This window comes from Leptopilina heterotoma, unplaced genomic scaffold, assembly GCF_015476425.1.
Source record: "Leptopilina heterotoma isolate Lh14 unplaced genomic scaffold, ASM1547642v1 Lhet_44, whole genome shotgun sequence".
NCBI classification, from domain to species: domain Eukaryota; kingdom Metazoa; phylum Arthropoda; class Insecta; order Hymenoptera; family Figitidae; genus Leptopilina; species Leptopilina heterotoma.
The window spans coordinates 2,505,436-2,525,738 of record NW_025111084.1 but is presented as its reverse complement, the minus strand read 5'-3'; positions in this window follow the sequence as shown (position 1 = coordinate 2,525,738).

Sequence of the window (20,303 nt, the reverse complement as noted above, 5' to 3'; positions counted from 1 at the left end):
TTGAGATAATTTACCAATTTTTATTGTAAATATTAGAACATGAAACAAGAAGTGTTGTGAATTTTTCCTGAAGGGATAAATTAAAAAAGAAGAAAAGGAAATTTCTGTTGTTTTAAAAGGAGGGAATTTCGCGCCAATTTTTTTGGAGTTAAACAACCAATGATGAGTTTGGTTTTTGAAAAATTACCAAACGAGTGGGAAATAAAATGATTCGTTTGGGAATTTTTCAAAAATTGATGGAAATTTAAAAATATTTACCAGGGGAATTTATTTTCTTTCCTGTTAAAATACCGAGCAGAAGGCGATAGTTTTACTCCTATGGTAGACATTAAATATTTAGGAATTCTTCTTTACCAGTTTGTCTTCTTTACCACTGGGAATATTCTGGTTTACTTTATCGATTAGAGTTAACAGTTTCTTTAACCATCGGACGATAACAGTCCGTAACCAGATGCTAGTAAAGAAGAAATTTATTGGTAATTGTCTACACTCGATATTAGAGGAAATCTACCAAATTTGAATTAGTCGTTTTCATTTTTGACACATTTTTGTAATTTGAAAAAGAGATTTTGTACCCCATATTTGTTATAATTTTTCTTTATTTTAACTTAATTATTTATACATTTCAAATGAATTTTATTTGGTAAAAACAAATTTTAATGGATTTTATTTGGTTCAAAAAAATTTTAGTTGGTTCAAATGAATCATAATTGATACAACCAGAATTTATTTGATTCAAATAATAATTGTTTGCTTTAAATAAATTTTATTAGGTTCAAATAAATCTTATTTGGTAAATACAAATTTTATTTGGTTACAATAAATATTTATTTTTTGGTTCAAACAGATTTTATTTCGTAGAAATAGATTTTACTTCGTTTAAATAGATTTTAGTTGGTTCAAACAGATTTTAGTTGGTTCCAGTAAATTTTAGTTGGTTCAAATAAATTTGAGTTGGTTCAAATGCATTTTATTTGGTTCAAATAAATTTTTATTGGTTCAAATAAATTTTATTTGGTTCAAATAAATTTTTATTGGTTCAAATAAATTTTATTTGGTCCAAAAGACTTGTATTTGATTCAAAAAGATTTCATTTGATTGAAATAGATTTTATAAGGTTCAAATAAGTTTTAGTTGGATCGAATAAATCCTCGATTTGTTCAAATTGATTTTATTTGGTTCAAATAATAAATTTTTGCTTTATATAAATTTTATTTAGTTCAAAGAAAAATATTATTTGTGCTGAATAAAATTTTTATTCGTTCCAAACGAATTCTATTTGGTTGAAGTAGATTTTGATTTGGTTCAAAGAAATTTAAGTTAGTTCAAATAGATTTTACTTGGTTAGAAAATTTTTTATTGGTTTAAACCAAATAAAAAAATCAAATCAAAATAAATCTTTCTTGGTTTAAAAATTTTTATTTCGTTCAAACGCATTTTATTTGCTTCAGATTTTATTAGGTTCAAATAAATTTTATTAGGTTCAAATAAATTTTATTTGGTTCAAAAATATTTTATTTGGTTTAAAAACATTTTATTTGGTTCAAATAAATTTTATTTGGTAAATACTAAACCAAGTAAAAGCAAATTTTTCTTGGTTCAAATTCATTTTTCTTGGTTCAAATAAATTTTTATGGGTTCAAATAGAATTTATTTAGTTCGTATACATTTATGTTGGTAAAAACCCAATAAAACATGAAATCAAAATATATTTAAGTTCAAGAAAATTTTATTTGGTATAAATTTAATGAAATTTTATTTGCTTCAAATAGATTTTATTAGGTTGTAATAAATTTTATTTGATTCAAATATATTTGATTTGGTTTAAATAATATTTTTTTGGTTTTTAAGTAAATTTTATTTAGTTTAAATAAAACTGTTATTTTTACTAAATAAAACTTTTATTTGGTTTAAATTGTTATTATTTAGTTCAAATGGTTATTATTTGGTTCAAATGTTTATTGTTTGGTTCAAACAGTTATTATTTGATTCGAATAAATTTTAGTTTTCTGGAACCAAACATAAAACCAAACCACAGTAAATCTTACTTAGGCCAAAAAAAATCATTTTGGTTCAAATTTTTTTTGCTTTGAAATTTTTTTTTTTGGTTCAACTTCAAATAGATTTTATTTGGTTTAAATTTGGTTTGAATTTTGATTCAATTTGATTTGATTTAAATAGATTTTATTAAGTTGAGATAAATTTTTATGTGTTCGAAGAAATCTTATTATTTGGTCCAAATAATTTTTATTCAGTTCTAACAGATTTTATTTGGTTCAAATAGGTTTTATTTGGCTCAAATAGGTTTTATTTGGTTCAAATAGGTTTTATTTGGTTCAAATAGGTTTTATTTGGTTCAAATAGATTTCATTTGGTTCAAATAGATTTCGTTTGGTTCAAACAGATTTTATTTGATTCGAACAAATTTCAGTTGGCTCAAATAAATCGTATTTGGTTTAAACAGATTCAATTAGATTTTATTTTATTCCAAAGAAATTTTATTCTGATTAGATTTTAGGTAAAAAAAATGAGCTAAAAACCTAATTCAATAAAATTATTTCTATGCTTGTATAAAATAATTGCTTTTTAGTCGATAAAAGGAAAGAAGACTAGATGTAGTATGAAAAGAGTATTGTTACGTAATATTACCAGTTTTAACGTTTACTTACACTTGAATTGAATTTAACTTGATTAGACCATTTCCTCTCTCTCTATATATAATAAACTATAAATCTACTATTCATAAAGTACATACACAATAATGCATTTTTACTACATATACATACACGATAATAGAACATTGTTTCATGAAGGTTCGATTGACTGGATAATGATCGCACGTGCCTTTCTCACAAAACCAGAGTTAAATCAATTGAACGCTCATGTTGCGAAAGGCTTCTATTTTGTGGAACCCATAATCACCGTTATTCAGTGAATCGAATTTGAACCAATTTCATCCAATTCAGGAATGGGACGAGCCTCACGAATCGCCAATGAAGTCATTTTGTTTCTTCACTTTTAATTAAACTTGATTGGTATAGTAGAATTGAAGAAATAACTTCTTTTTTTTTCTCTCCACCGTTTCCACATAGGTAACAGTTTCACAAACTTGATTTTTCGTCGATTTTCAAAATATTCCTCTCAATAGAAAAAAAGAAAAATAATGAAAATTAAATTATTAAAAATTTCTTTAATAAAAAGAGACTTCTTTTTTTAGTGAAAGGTCTTCATTCTCTATATTGTACGTGACTTGAAATTTTCTATAATGAGTTAATTAAATTATAGATTCTCAAATTTATTGTGTAATAAATTTTAATTATTTAATTTTAATTATAATTAAATTTTAATTAAATTTCAATTAATTTGATATTAACTGATGTTAATTATTATTTATAAGCAGCACAAGATTTGAGATCAATATTTTTTATTTTATTCAAACCAAATATAATTTATTTGAGTTAAATAAAAGTTAATTTGTCACAGAGAATATCAAATTATTTATTGTAACAAAATATTTTATTTCGCACAAATTTTTATTACAACCAAATAAAATTTATACTCACCAAATAAATTCGATTTGAACCAAATAAAATCTGTTTCAATAAAAAAAATCTATTGGAACAAAATAAAATCTGTTTGAATAAAAAAAATTTATTTGAACCAAATAAAATCTGTTTGAATCAAAAAAAATTTATTTAAACCAAATAAAATCTGTTTGAATAAAAAAAAATTTATTTGAACCAAATAAAATCTGTTTGAATAAAAAAAAAATTTATTTGAACCAAATAAAATCTGTTTGAACCAAATAAAATTTTTTTGAACCATCTAAAATTTTTTGAACCAGATAAAAATTTATTTGAAAGAATTAATTTATTAGACTGCGTGTCAAATATAAATTTTTTCTGAGTGTAATAGTTCCAGACTTTTTATGCTATTTAATAGTAGAAAAAACAAAAGAATAATATTATATATTGATTGTGAATACATTGTCCTGCATTTGGATTTATTTTATCGAAACAATATACAATTGTATTTTGTTGGAATTATAAAAATTAAAGTTCGATTTGATAGGTTTAGAAAAATTTTTATCTCGTGTTTAGTGAAGTGGAAAAAATTAAAGTTTATCAATAAAAGTTTATGTTCATATTATAATCATTATTTTCTCGTGTAATGTGATCAAATTAGTCCAATTGTGTTGCTTTGTCTCTATATAAATTCAATGATTTTTTCCTTTTTTTTTTTTTTTGAAAGAGAGAAAAATTACACTTATCTGCTTTCATTGCGTCATATATTAATTAATTTGTTAATTTGCTAATTTATTAATTTGTCAATGTCAATTTTATATTTTCAAGAATAAACATTAATTTTTCAATTATTACAGATTTAAAAAATTCACTTAAGTACATAATATTAAATAATTCAAATTTTCAAAGATTTTAATTTAAACTCTTTTTAAATTAGGTTGAAATAAATTTTTATTTGCTCGAATAAATCTTATTTGGTCCAAATAATTTTTATTCAATTCTAACAGATTTTATTTGGTTCAAATAGGTTTTATTCAGTTCTAACAGATTTTATTTGGTTCAAATAGATTTCATTTGGTTTCAATAGATTTTATTTCTTTCAAACCGATTGTATTTGATAAAAACAAATTTTATTTGGTTCAAATAGATTCTATTTGGTTTCAATAAATTTTAGTTCTTTTACTTGTTTGAAATTAATTTTTTTTATTCAATTTTGTAGTTTTTTATTGAATTTTGTTGAATTTAGATAAATTATTTCCCTAAAGTTTTCGAATGGACCCACAAAAGAATTCTGTAGTAATCTTTTGAAAAGATTACAAAGACAAAAACCATCGACTGTGAGGCAATAATTGAACGCGCGAACGAACATTATTGCCAACTATAGCGATATGACAAAAAAAGCGTCTCACTAATCACAAAATTCCAGCTCGTTCAGGAAATTGCGCGTCCGTATTTAGAAAGTGGAAAAAATTAATCTCCATATCTCTTGGTTCCCATCCCCACCCTGCTTGCTTTCCATCTGCGGTAAAAACGAATAATCTCACTGCACAGTCAATATAATAATGACGTAATTCAAATGCATCGATCGATTCCATTAATTACGGCTATCGACCACAACAACTCGAATCGAATGTGTTGTTGCTTTCTTCAATTGCAAACCAACAGGTAGTCATCATCGTCATTGCTATTTAACTATATGATCAAATACAAGCCATGAGCAACTTAGCAGACTCAATGAACTAAATTAACAACCTTCTGCTCCTGCTGCTGCTGCTGCTGCCGCTACAGCAATTGTAATTAGCACGAACTACACGCTGAGATCGATTGGTCCGCGATTGTGCTAACTGGAAAAATTGCAACAGAAAATGTCAGCCTTTAAACTTCATTACAAAAAAAAAGAAAAGAAAAAAAAAGAAAAAAAGAAAAGAAAGAAAGAAAGACTCGACTCCATCGATCTTTGTATTGTGCAAACTGTGATTTGAAGAAAACTTTTCTTATCTTTCATTTTGATGATAGTTTTTTCCCTATCCTTAGATGGAGAACACACGATGTTGATTTAGAAAAATAATTCCTTTCCCCATGGTACATTATTCAAACAATAAAAGTTATGTCATGTTTTATTATATAATTTTGGAAGTCTCTAAATTGACAAGCAACAGAATTGCAACCAAATTGGAAAGATCGATCAACAAGCGTCACTATATTGCCACCAAAAAGTGACATAATTACTTGGCAAAGAAATTAAAACGAAAAAATAAGGAATAATTTGGAAATAAAATTATTATAGACGTTAAAATTCAAATTTGAAAAAAATTAATTTAAAAAATTACCGTCAAGGAAATTAGCATTGGTCAGGAAAAGGCAGGGATTTTTATTAAAAGTACTGGAAAATATTTTTGTCTTTTTTGTTTGTCTCATTATTTAAAAAATTGTAAATTTATCGAAGAAAAGCAGATATTTACCAAATTCTTCGTAGGAATTCGATTTTTTTTAAAAATTTAAATAAAATGCATTGCAAATATTAAATTATTTGTATAACGAAAAAAAAACTCATCTCACGATTTCAAATATTATTTCAATTATTTTTAATACAATTTTAAATCTTATCCTCGAAAAATGCAATTATTATTAAAAATATTAAAATTTGTCAAAAACATTTAATTATTTTAAATCATATAATTTAAAAATCTAATTATTCTCAAAAAGATATTTTAAAATTCTTCTTAGAAATTTAATTAATTTTCTTAAATTTTTTTAAAATTCAAGTAATACACAATTTGCATAAAATTTTTTTAAAAGATTTTTAGGTATTAAAATCTTTGCAAGAATTCAATTATTAAAAAAATTTTTTTAAAAGTTCTTCGCAAGAATTCAATTATTTTTATAGATAAAATTCATCTCAGAAATTTAATTATTTTTAAAAATTTTAATAAAATTCTTCCCAAAATTTCAATTATTTTTAATAAAATTTTTAATTAATTTCTCGACAAATGCAATTATTCTTTTAAATTTTAAATTAAATTTTTTTTTTAATTTAATTTGTTTTCCAAAAATTGTAATTGAATTTTTCGTGGTAATTTAATTAATTTTAAAAATATGTCGAAATTCAATTATTTTTAGTATCTACTGTTTCAATAAAATTTCTCAAAAGGAATTTAATTATTTAAAAAAAAAAAAATTTTATAAAATTCATCGCAAGAATTCAATTATATTCACAAGTTCATAAAATCTTGCGGAAAAAATTAAATTATTTTCAGTACAATTTTAATTAAATTTCCCGTATGAATTTTTTTCGAAACAATTGAATTTTTAATTTTACAAATTTTATTTTTTTTTATTATTTTTATCTATTATTTTCAATAATAAAATTTGCATAGAAATTCAATTAAAATTCAATTTAATTTAAATTAACATAATTTCAATTATTTTTAGTACAATTTTAATTAAATTTTTCGTAAATGCAATTATTTAAAAAAATTTTATTAAAATTCTTAAAAAAATCCAATTATTTTTGAAAATTAGGATAAAATTCTTTAGAGGAATTGAATTTTAAGAAATATTCAATTATTTATTTTTGCATTTAGATAATTGAATTCTCGTAGAAATCTCTAATTGAAATTAATTTCAAATTGAATTTTAGTTAAAATTTTAAATAATAATTAAATATTAGAAGCGTTATACCTTGAATTTTTAAAAAGAATAAAATAATATTTGTTAACAAAATTATTCTATTTTTGAATGTAGAATTTTGAATTTTTTAATTTAGAAATTATGAAAAAATTCAAGTCGTCAAATTTAATTTTTCGATAGCTACTTTTTTTCTACATTTTTTCAATCTTAAAGCTATTCCTTTTTAGTTTTTTTTAATGTTGTAGGGAAATTTTGTATATATAATATAGTAGAGTAGAAAAGAGTAAAGAAGAGTAGAAAATAGTAAAATAGAATAAAAAAAGAATAGAGTAGAAAAGAGTGGAATGGAGTAAAAAATCGAGAACAGTAGACTAGATTATAAAAGTGTAGAATAGAGTAAAAAATATGAGAGTAAAGTAGAAAGGAGTAGAGTATAGAAGAGTGGAATTGAGTAGAAAATAGAGTAGAGTAAAGTAGAAAAGAGTAGAGTATAGAAGAGTAGAAAATAGAGTAGAATAGAGTAGAAAATAGTAGAGTGTAGAAGAGTAGAATAGAGTAGAAAATAGTAGAGTAAAAAAGAGTAGAGTATAGAAGAGTAGAATAGAGTAGAAATGTAGAGTAAAGTAGAAGAGAGTAGAGTATAGAAGAGTAGAAAATAGAGTAGTGTAAAGTAGAAAATAGTAGAGTGTAGAAGAGTAGAATAGAGTAGAAAATAGTAGAGTAAAAAAGAGTAGAGTATAGAAGAGTAGAATAGAGTAGAAAATGTAGAGTAAAGTAGAAGAGAGTAGAGTTGAAAATAGTAGAGTATAGAAGAGTAGAATAGAGTAGAAAATTATAAACAGCGATAATGCTATAAAATGAAAAGTGAACGGATAATCCGAGTGCTACTGAATATCGACAGGAAATGGTGAACGCGAGGTAGAGACCGGATTTAACTTATATTATAGCAGGCGTGGACAAAAGTTGATAAAGTGTCGAAGCGGTTCACTCGCGCTTTACGTTCGTTGTTGCGTTGGCAATAAGCTCTCCTGGCTCTCCTTTTAGGATAATCATAACCAGATAAGCGGCAGTCTCTCCACTATTAAAATCGAGTGAGGTGAGCAGAAACTTGTGCACACTTGCAGCCAATGCTCGTTATTTATTTTCTCTTCTCCTTTTTTTTTCTTCTCTCTCAAAAACAAGTCGCGTCTCCTTTCATTTCAACGCATGGTCGCACAACCAATCGACCCATAACACACCCACTAATCTCTCTCTCATTCCATCTTTCTCTTTGTGTATCTCTATTTGCCTATCTCTCCCCCCTCTTATCAGTTACTTTACTCAATAGTCAACTCTCTGCCCATGCCCCAACGACCTATCGAGAGATTAATTTTATTTTTCTTATTTGTACATTGCTTTGGACTCACGTGGCTATTGATGGTTTTTGACTTAGTTACTATTTTTATTTACTGATGACACTTATTTCCTTTGCGTCGTTAAAAAAGTCACTAAAGTTACTGTTCCTTAAGAGGAAATTTTAAATATCAATTTATTTTGGTAAAATAATTAATTCTACGAATAAAGATAAACCTGTAAGAAATAGACCATAAAAATGGAAAGTTTAGGTGAATTGAAAATTTGAATCTATTTATATTGTTCAATTTTGATCGTAAATAATAGTAAAATTACGAACAACTTGAGATTCAATATGGAGACTCTATTCTCCACCTGCGAACGCCAAGGTCACCGCTAGATGGCAGTTCGGCTCTTTCTTGGAATTTTCCCTGCCCTCTGGTCACCGCACCTTGGCGTTCTCAAGTGGAGAATTTAAACCGCCATTTTCATTCTTCGAAAAATTTAATTATTTCCGATATGAAAAGCAGTTTCAACCATATTGAATCAGTTCGAACGATTTTGAACCAATTTGAACTATTTTTTTCAATTTGGAACTATCTTGAACCAATTTGCACTCTTTTGAACTTTTTTGAACCATTTTTTATTATATTTACAATTTGAAACAATTTTCAATCAATTTAAACTGTTTTTAATTATTTTGAACCAATTCCAACTATTTAGGATTATTTTGAATAAATTTGCACTTATCTTGAACTATTTTGTACCATTTTCGTTATATTTGGAATATAGAAAAAAATAATAAAAAAAAGTAAACAAAATAGTTTTAGAAAAGTGCAAATTGGTTCAAAATAATTGAAAACAGTTTAAATTGGTTTTAAATTGTTCCAAATTGTAAATATAATCAAAATTTTAGTGATTTATTCAAATAAATAGTGAATTTATTCAAAGTGATTTATTCACTTTGAAAATTTCAAACAACAAAATTCAAAAAAGTTACAAAAGATGGAGATTTATTCTATTGGAAAATTTCAAACTTTGGTATTTTTTTCAATTTTGAATAAAATCTGTTTTCAGCTTTTTTTAAAATTAATTTTCGAGTAAAAACAAACAAGTTTTTCTTTAGCCACTTTTTTGTACAACACAATTCAAAAAAGTTATCACTTTTTTCCCAAAAAAGGTACAAAAAATGGATATTTATTCACCTTAAAAATTTCAAGCTTAGTATCTTTGTCAATTTTCACTAAAATCTGTTTTTCTGGGTTTTTCCTTCATTTTTGAGTAAAAAGGAACAACTTTTCCTTTGGGCACTTTTCCGTACAGCAAAATTCAAAAGAGTTATCACATTTTTTCCAAAGAAGGTACAAAAAATGGAGATTTGTTCACCTTATAAATTTCAAAGTTTGGCATCTTTGTCAATTTTCAATAAAATCTGTTTTTCTGGGTTTTTTCTTCATTTTTGAGTAAAAAGGAACAACTTTTTCTTTGTGCACTTTTCCGTACAGCAAAATTCAAAAAAGTTATCACCATTTTTCAAAAAAGGTACAAAAAATGGAGATCTATTCACCTTATAAATTTCAAACTTTGGTATTTTTTTCAATTTTAAATAAAATCTGTTTTTCAGCTTTTTTTTTATTAATTTTTGAGTAAAAACAAACAACTTTTCCTTTAACCACTTTTCTGTACAACAAAATTCAAAAAATTTATCATAATTTTCCCAAAAAAGGTACAAAAAATGGAGATTTATTCACTTGGAAAATTTCAAACTTTGGTATTTTTGTCAATTTTAAATAAAATCTGTTTTTCTGCTTTTTTCCTTAAATTTTGTGTAAAAACGAATACTTATTTTGAACTGTTTTGTACTATTTTCGTTATATTTGGAACTATTTTGAACCAATTTAATTTTTTTTTTAACAATTTGCAACATTTTGAAACCAATTTGAAATATTTTGAATTGTTTTGATCAAATTTGCTCTATTTTGTAACATATTTATTATTAATTCCAAATAATAAAAAAAAGTAAACAAAATAGTTTTAGAAAAGTGCAAATTGGTTCAAATTTCAAAATAATCGGAAACAGTTTAAATTGGTTTAAAATTGTTCCAAATTGTAAATATAATAAAAAATGGCTCAAAATAGTTGAAAAGAATGAAAATTTGTTTAAGATAGTTCCAAATAGTAAAAGTAGTTGAAATTGGTTAAAAATGGTTGAAATTGGTTCGAAATGCTTGAAACTGGTTCAAAATGGTTTCTATTGCTTTTCATTTCGGAAATAGTTAAATTTTGTTATAGATATTTAAAAATAGGAAGAAGTAAAGAAAAATTGTTTACTATTCTTGCATAGGAATAATTTACAATGTTGTAATACTACCGGGGAAGATTTGCGATATTCGCTTTAAGATTCTAATTGGAAATTTGTAAACAATCTGTTGCGACAAGAACTTCCGTCCATAACGAGTGCGCATGAAATAATGCTTTTTTCTATGTGAGAATTCCAATTTTTCACACATCAATGTCCCTATAATAGATGTTCTACATTGTTTCGTGTTTTACTATTTCTCTTTATCCACTTTTCCCATGAGTCATCATTTACTTATCTCAATAATACAAAAAAAGATTAAAATTAATAAAAAAATAAATAAATAAAAAAAACCAAAAAAAATTAATAGCATTAAATAATAATTGAAAGAGCACAAGAAACAAGCTGAACTCACTATGTAAAGTGAGCCTATATACAAAAATATTGGAGGAGTCTTGGGATTCTTGTAAAGTTAGAGGAAATTAAAGTATTTGAATGTATGTTAATTTTATCAAATAAAATTACATGGGAGCGGGTAAAATGATTTATCCCATGAATTATCGCGATGACTTAGAGGGGATAGAAAAAAAGAGGGATCGCCGCATGCGATAAGCGAATACGATCGATCCTCTCGTTTATACATCTTTAGTGAAAGTATTATAAAATAATTTTCGTCGCTCAAGAAAGTCTTCTTTTTTTCTTATTTTGTTAAAACTGCATAATCCTACTCCACCTGCACTTAACTCGATGAACCTTTTATCACTTTGGAAATAGAAAATTTACTATAGCTAATAGCAATCTTTATGTTAATCTTAATATTGATCCTAATATCAATCCTAATATTAATCCTAATTTCCTAGTACCATCCTAATATCAAACCTAATTTCCTAGTACCAATCTTAGTACCAATCCTACTATCAATTCTAATATCAAACCTAATTTCCTAGTATCAATTATAATATCAATCCTAATATTAATCCTAGTACCAATCCTAGTACCAATCCTAATATCAATCTTAATATCAAACCTAATTTTCTAGTATCAATCCTAATATCAAACCTAATTTCCTAGTACCAATCCTAGCACCAATCCTAATATCAAACCTAATTTCCTAGTACCAATCCCAATATCAAACCTAATTTCCTAGTACCAATCCTAGTACCAATCCTAATATCAATCTTAATATCAAACCTAATTTTCTAGTATCAATCCTAATATCAAACCTAATTTCCTAGTACCAATCCTAGTACCAATCCTAATATCAAACCTAATTTCCTAGTACCAATCCCAATATCAAACCTAATTTCCTAGTACCAATCCTAGTACCAATCCTAATATCAATCTTAATATCAAACCTAATTTTCTAGTATAAATCCTAATATCAAACCTAATTTCCTAGTACCAATCCCAATATCAAACCTAATTTCCTAGTACCAATCCTAGTACCAATCCTAATATCAATCTTAATATCAAACCTAATTTTCTAGTATCAATCCTAATATCAAACCTAATTTCCTAGTACCAATCCTAGTACCAATCCTAATATCAAACCTAATTTCCTAGTACCAATCCCAATATCAAACCTAATTTCCTAGTACCAATCCTAGTACCAATCCTAATATCAATCTTAATATCAAACCTAATTTTCTAGTATAAATCCTAATATCAAACCTAATTTCCTAGTACCAATCCTAGTACCAATCCTAATATCAAACCTAATTTCCTAGTACCAATCCCAATATCAAACCTAATTTCCTAGTACCAATCCTAGTACCAATCCTAATATCAATCTTAATATCAAACCTAATTTTCTAGTATAAATCCTAATATCAAACCTAATTTCCTAGTACCAATCCCAATATCAAACCTAATTTCCTAGTACCAATCCTAGTACCAATCCTAATATCAATCTTAATATCAAACCTAATTTTCTAGTATCAATCCTAATATCAAACCTAATTTCCTAGTACCAATCCTAGTACCAATCCTAATATCAAACCTAATTTCCTAGTACCAATCCCAATATCAAACCTAATTTCCTAGTACCAATCCTAGTACCAATCCTAATATCAATCTTAATATCAAACCTAATTTTCTAGTATAAATCCTAATATCAAACCTAATTTCCTAGTACCAATCCTAGTACCAATCCTAATATCAAACCTAATTTCCTAGTACCAATCCTAATATCAATCCTAATATTAAATCTGATTTCCTACTACCAATCCTAATATCAAACCTAATTTCCTAGTACCAATTATAATATCAATCCTAATATCAATCTTAATATCAAAACTTAATATCTATTACTTAATTTCCCCTTTTGCAATGTTTTTTAAAACTATTTTGTACCATATTTATTATTTGAAACTATTCAAAATATTTCAAATTGGTTTCAAAATGTTCCAAATTGCAAATCTGTTCGTAACAATTCAAAATATTTCAAATTGGTTTTGAAATATTCAAAATTGTAAAAATAATTCAGATTGGTTCAAAATAGTTCGAAATATATACTAAAAATAGTACAAAGTAGTTAAAAAGAATGCAAATTTGTTCAGAAAATTATTTGTAAATAATTCAAATTGGTTCAAAATAATTAAAAACTATTAAAAAGGGCTATAATTGTTCAAATTTGAAAAAATAATTAAAAAATGGTTCAAAATAGTTTAAAAAAGTGTAAATTAGTTCAAAATAGTTCAAATTAGTTCAAAATAGTTTAAAATAATTTAAAATATATCAAATTGTTTGAAAATAGTACAAATAGATAAAAAAAAATTGTAAATATTTTAAATAGGTTTTAAATAAAGAAAAATAGTTCAAGTAGATTTATAATAAGTTTAAACTTGTTTAAAATGTTTAAAAACAGTTTAAATTGATTCAAAATAATTAAAAATAGTAAAAATTGGTTTAAAAAATTTAAAATATCTTAAATTACTTTGAAAAATCAAAACAATTCAATTATAATTATAATTTGAAAAAATTATTTGCAAAAATTCAATTGTTTTCAAAAAAATTTCACGAAAGATGTCCATTTTTTTTCATAATTCATTATAAAAAATTTCAAAAGAAAATAAATTATTTTCTAAAATTTTAATAAAATTCAATAACTAAATGTTTAATTTCAATTATTAACAAATACGATTATTTAAAAAAAATTGAAAGAAATTGTTCATAAAATTCAATTATTTTCAAAATTTTTAATTAAAATTTTTAAAAAAGCTTCATTAGGTATTTAAAAAAAATCTGCACCCATCTTTTAAAAGTATTTTGGAACAATTTTAATTATTTCAATAATTTTAAAACAAATTTTAACTATTTTGAATATTTTGAATTTTGAATTTTGAATTTTGAACCAATTTGCACTCTTCTCAATTCTTTTTTACCATTATTTTTATTAGTTCCAAATGTAAAAAAAAAAGATGCAACAAAGTAGTTTCAGAAAAGTTTAAATTAGTTCCAATTAAATAATTAACATAAATAGTCCAAATTGGTTTAAAAAATGTTTCAAATTATAAAAAATAATTTAAATTTTCTCAAAATAATGACAAATAATAAGAAAGGTACAAAATAGTTTTAGAAAATTGCAAATTGGTTCAATATACTTCAAGTTAGTGCAAAATGTTCAAAATTATAAAAAATATTTGAACTTTGTTCAAAATAGTAAAAATAGTTTAAACTGGTTTAAACTGGTTCAAAATTGATTCAAATTGGTTCAACGAGGTTCAAAGTTGTTCAATATGGTTCAAAATAGTAAAAATAGTTTAAACAGGTTCAAAATTATTCAAATTGGTTCAACGAGGTTCAATATGGTTCAAAAAAGTAAAAATAGTTTAAACTGATTCAAAATAATTTATATCGGTTCAACTAGGTTCACAGTAGTTCAATATGGTTCAAAATAGTAAAAATAGTTTAAACTGGTTTAAAATTATTCAAATTGGTTCAACGAGGTTCAAAGTTGTTCAATATGGTTCAAAATAGTAAAAATAGTTTAAACAGGTTCAAAATTATTCAAATTGGTTCAACGAGGTTCAATATGGTTCAAAAAAGTAAAAATAGTTTAAACTGATTCAAAATAATTTATATCGGTTCAACTAGGTTCACAGTAGTTCAATATGGTTCAAAATAGTAAAAATAGTTTAAACTGGTTAAAAATTATTCAAATTGGTTCAACGAGGTTCAAAGTTGTTCAATATGGTTCAAAATAGTAAAAATAGTTTAAACTGGTTCAAAATTATTCAAATTGGTTCAACGAGGTTCAATATGGTTCAAAATAGCAAAAAATAGTTTAAACTGATTCAAAATAATTTATATCGGTTCAACTAGGTTCACAGTAGTTCAATATGGTTCAAAATAGTAAAAATAGTTTAAACTGGTTAAAAATTATTCAAATTGGTTCAACGAGGTTCAAAGTTGTTCAATATGGTTCAAAATAGTAAAAATAGTTTAAACTGGTTAAAAATTATTCAAATTGGTTCAACGAGGTTCAAAGTTGTTCAATATGGTTCAAAATAGTAAAAATAGTTTAAACTGGTTCAAAATTATTCAAATTGGTTAAACGAGGTTCAATATGGTTCAAAATAGCAAAAAATAGTTTAAACTGATTCAAAATAATTTATATCGGTTCAACTAGGTTCACAGTAGTTCAATATGGTTCAAAATAGTAAAAATAGTTTAAACTGGTTAAAAATTATTCAAATTGGTTCAACGAGGTTCAAAGTTGTTCAATATGGTTCAAAATAGTAAAAATAGTTTAAACTGGTTAAAAATTATTCAAATTGGTTCAACGAGGTTCAATATTGTTCAAAATAGTAAAAACAGTTTAAACTGGTTCAAAATTATTCAAATTAGTTCAACGTGGTTCAAAGTTGTTCAATATAGTTCAAAATAGTAAAGATAGTTTAAACAGGTTCAAAATTATTCAAATTGGTTCAACGTAGTTCAAAATAGTAAAAATTGTTTAAACTGGTTCAGAACGAATTAATTATTTTTTAAAGAAAAAAGAAAAAAAGCATAAACAAAAATTAACTATAAATTGTGGATAGAATAAATGAAAGAATACGAAAATTAATATAGTTTATTGCCAAAGGCAGAAAAGATGAGAAACAGTTGATTTTTGTACAGTATAAATAGTAAAAGTTCTTTTGCTTTTAGAGTAAATAGAAAAAATTTATACATGCGTAAAATGTCGTAATGTTTAATAACAATATGCGAAGCACACTTGAGATTAAATTAATTTCTTCTTTTTATCGCACATATTATATTGTAAAAGGTCTTCTGTTACCCTTTTGAAGTCGGAATATACAGACAGACGCCTTTCTATCAGAATGCTAGAGAACCAATAGGAATGTCGGGGGGCTTTTCCGTATCGAATGACGGAACTTGATGTGGTGTCTGATTCAGGAGGGTTCAAACGATCGATATCTTGACGCACGTTGAAATGTCAAGGAAGCGTTTCTTGTTCACAAGAGAGAAAGAGAGAGAGATAAATGCACCATTAGAAAAGCGCGGGAGTTGGAGGGAATCAAATCAGTGGATGAGAATCAAAAGAATTGAGTGACGAAGAAAACGTGTATGTCTTACATAAAGTCCCAACCACACCCAACTCCATACTGTGTCCGTCTTTATAGACTTCATACATTTTTCACCACATGAAACTGGAGTATTACACACAGGGTGCTTACTTTCTAAAATAAACATTTTTTCCTTTTCTTAAAGTGTAGCAGAGAAAAAAAAGTATTTTTTTCTTCTTGTCCCTGGAAGGAAATTTTTCTTAAACTGACTTAATTTTGAATTGAATAAAATAAAATTTATTTGGGTTAAAGTTAAACAAAGAAGATGAATTGCTTCTGGAGTAAATTTGAACCATTTTGAACCATATTGAACAACTTTGTACCTAGTTGAACCAATTTCCTCCTCTTAATTTTTGAAATCACACTCTGTATTAATTTTTGATTAAACAGTTAATAGTTTTCTAATTAGCCGCGCATTTAGCATATAATAATAATAATAGTCCGCTTGTACATACAAGCATTTTTTCAAACAATAAATGATTATTTGTGAGGATATTCCTGGGACAAGGGGAGTGGTGCACATATAATCTCTTTTCTCTTTTCGCCGTGTTAGGATCTCGAAGGCATTTCAAGGATTTTGCAAGCAGCTGCGACTTTCGTTCCGGTGCTCCGCAAAACACCCACATGTATATATAATCTAATACCGCGACTCTATATTGAATCTAATATGCGCTTTTTCCACTATATGTATATAAACCAAGAAAGATAACACTCCAAAGGTGGTTTTAAACACGCGGAAATGAATATATCACTGACAATACTTTTTTCTCTTTTTCCCCCAAGTGTCGGGTAGGGAAAAAATAGCAACACCTGCCCTCAATATTTGAACATTTTTCCTCGAGGAATTTTCATATACTTGTAAATCTATGTAACGTATATAAATAGTATATTTATAAAATAGAAAGAATTTATTATCTACTAGGCATTCATCATCAGATTTCGAATGAATTTTAATGGAAGTTTGTAAATTACAGATATTAATTTTACGTTATTAGAAAATTAGTGTTGGGGATATTTTCCTTCAATTTTTTTCTCTTAATTTAATTTATTTCAAGTGTTTTAATAGAATTCAGTGCTCGAACTAGGTCCGCAAATCTTTTTTTCAAAAAAAAGGTATAGTTTAGAGAATTTTCGAGAAATTACAAAAATTATTGCAGAAATTCAATTATTTTCAAAAGAAATAAAATTCTTCGCAAAAATTCAGTTATTTTTTACAAATTCTAATTTATAGAGAAAATTGAAAATTTATAAAATTGTTTAATAAAAAAATTTATAAACAATTCCAAGGTTGCCACGATAATTTAATTTTGTTTTTTCCCTGACTTTTCCCTGATTTCCAGACAAAATTTTGACTTTCTCCCTGACCCTGAAGAATATACCGATTCACTCCAAAAATTATTAGATACTCAAAGAAATATTCTATTACATTTATATTTACGAATTTTTTTTACGAATTTTTTTAAGTGTAAAATTATTCGACAACATCAATAATTTCTTTTTTAAATAAATACATTTTTAAATAATAAATAATACATTTTTAAATAAATCATTTTTATTTTTCTATAGGAATTAAAGATTTCAAATCAAAACCTTCTGAAATTTAAACAACTTATAAAAAATAAGACAAAAAAAAATAAAAAAAATAAAGTACAAAAAAAAGTAAAAGTTTATGTTTTATTAAAATAACAGAGTGATAAAATCAATATTTTACATTATAAGAATATTGCAACTATAAATTTAAATTTTCAAAGATTTTAATTTTTGAACCCTTTTTAAAATTCACTTATTTATAAAAATTCACGCTATGATGCTTTTAATATTCAATTATAATTTAAAATTTTAAGTGAAATTCATTTTTTGAATCAATTTTTATTAGAAAATTTTTCGAGAATTCAATTATTTAAATACAAAGATAAATAATGTATTAAATAATTGAATATTTCTTAAAATTGAGTTTTTTTTTAAAGAAATTTATAAAAAAATTCTAAAAATAATTGAATTCTTTCGGCGAATTTAAAAAAAAATTATAAAGAATAAATGCAATTTTCCATCAGTTTATATAAAATTGTTAAAAAAATAATTGAAACTCTGCTATAAATATTGTTATTTATAAGAGTAATTTAATTCTTGCAACGAATTTTATTAAAAATTTTTTAAATAATTGAATTCCTGTAAAGAATTTTTTTAAAAAAATAATTGAATTCCGGAGAAAAATATTATTATTTATGATATTAATTAATTTCTTGTGAAGATTTTTATTCCAATTTTTTAAATAATTGAATTTCTCAGAATTTTTTATAACATTTTTGAAAATAATTAAATTCCATCGAGAAATTTCATTAAAAAATTGAAAATAATTGAAATCAGACGAAGAATTTTATTAAATTTTTTTTTAAAAATAATTGAATGGCTTCGAAGAATTTTATTTTTTAAGAAAATAATTGAATTGTTTCGAAGATTTTTACAAACATTTTTGACAGTAATTGTAATTTCTATATAATGAATGTTATATTTTACAAAAATAATTGTATTCTATAGTCAATTTTATTATAATTTTTCAAAATTTATAAAGCATTTTATCAAAATTTTTGAAATAATTGAATTCTCGAGAAAAATTTTATTATTTATGAAAATAATTGATTTCTTCCGAAAAATTTTATTTAATTTTTTTTCAAATAATTGAATTCCAATAAAAAAATGTATTATTTGTGAAAATAATTGAATTCTTTAAAAGAATTGTATTGAAAATAATTGAATTGAATAGGAAAATTTTATTAACATTGCAATATTATTAACAAAATGTTGTAAAGATCGAATTTTGTCAAAATTTTTTTAAATATACTAGAATTTTTAAAAGAATTTTATTTAAATTTTGCGAAATAATTGAATTTTTCAGAACTATTTTTTTTCAATTCTTTGAATATATTTGAATTCTTTCGATAAACTTCATTATTGAAAATGAAAAATAATTGAATTGGTGCGAAGAAATTTATTGGAAATTAATTGAAATTGGAAAGTAATTGAATTTCTGTGAAATTTTTATTAAAATTTCGTTTAAATAATTGAATTCTTTTGGAAAATTTTGATTAAAATAGTAGATATTAAAAATAATTGAAATGAGGAAAATTTTTGAAAATAATTGAATTTCTGTAATCAGTTGTTCTTAAAATTTCTATTTAAATTCATTAAAAATTGAAATTTTAAAAAATTTCATATTGAAGCCTTTGGAGTTCATCTATTTATGCAGATTTTAAATACGCAACTCTTTTGAAATCTAATTAATTTCGAAAATTTTTAAGTAAAATTATTCATTAAATAATTTATAAGTAATAATTTTATAATAGTTCTTTAAGAATTAAGTTATTTAAATAGAAATTATTGTCAGAAATAGAAAAAATTGAAAGTTTTGTATTAAAATTCTTGTCAATTTCATAGTTTGTGAGGCAAACAAAAAAAAACACCAAAATTCAGAATTTTCTTATAAATTCTAAAACTTAAATTTTTTCCAGTACTTTTAATAAAAATCCCTGACATTTCCCTGATTTCCCTGACCAATTCTAATTTCCCTGACTTCCCTGACTTGTGGCAACCCTGAATTAAAAAAAAAATGTGGTAGTCAAGGTTGGACCCCATAGTCAGGGTTTAAATAAAAATTTGCCTCTGGGTTGTAATTTCATAAGTGGAGAGAATGAATGAGAGAATAAATACCACGATTATTATTATAAATTATTATAAGTAATACTAATTATAATTATAATTTTTCTCATTATGTTTCTCATTATTTTTCTTATTATTATTTTTATTATTCTAACGATTGCCATTATTATATTAACAAAAATGAAGAGTTGAAATTTATATAGTAATAATTGACAGCGATATCGTAATATTTAATTGCATCGAATTAGCTATATATATATATATGTGTTTTAATAGAAACATAATATATAC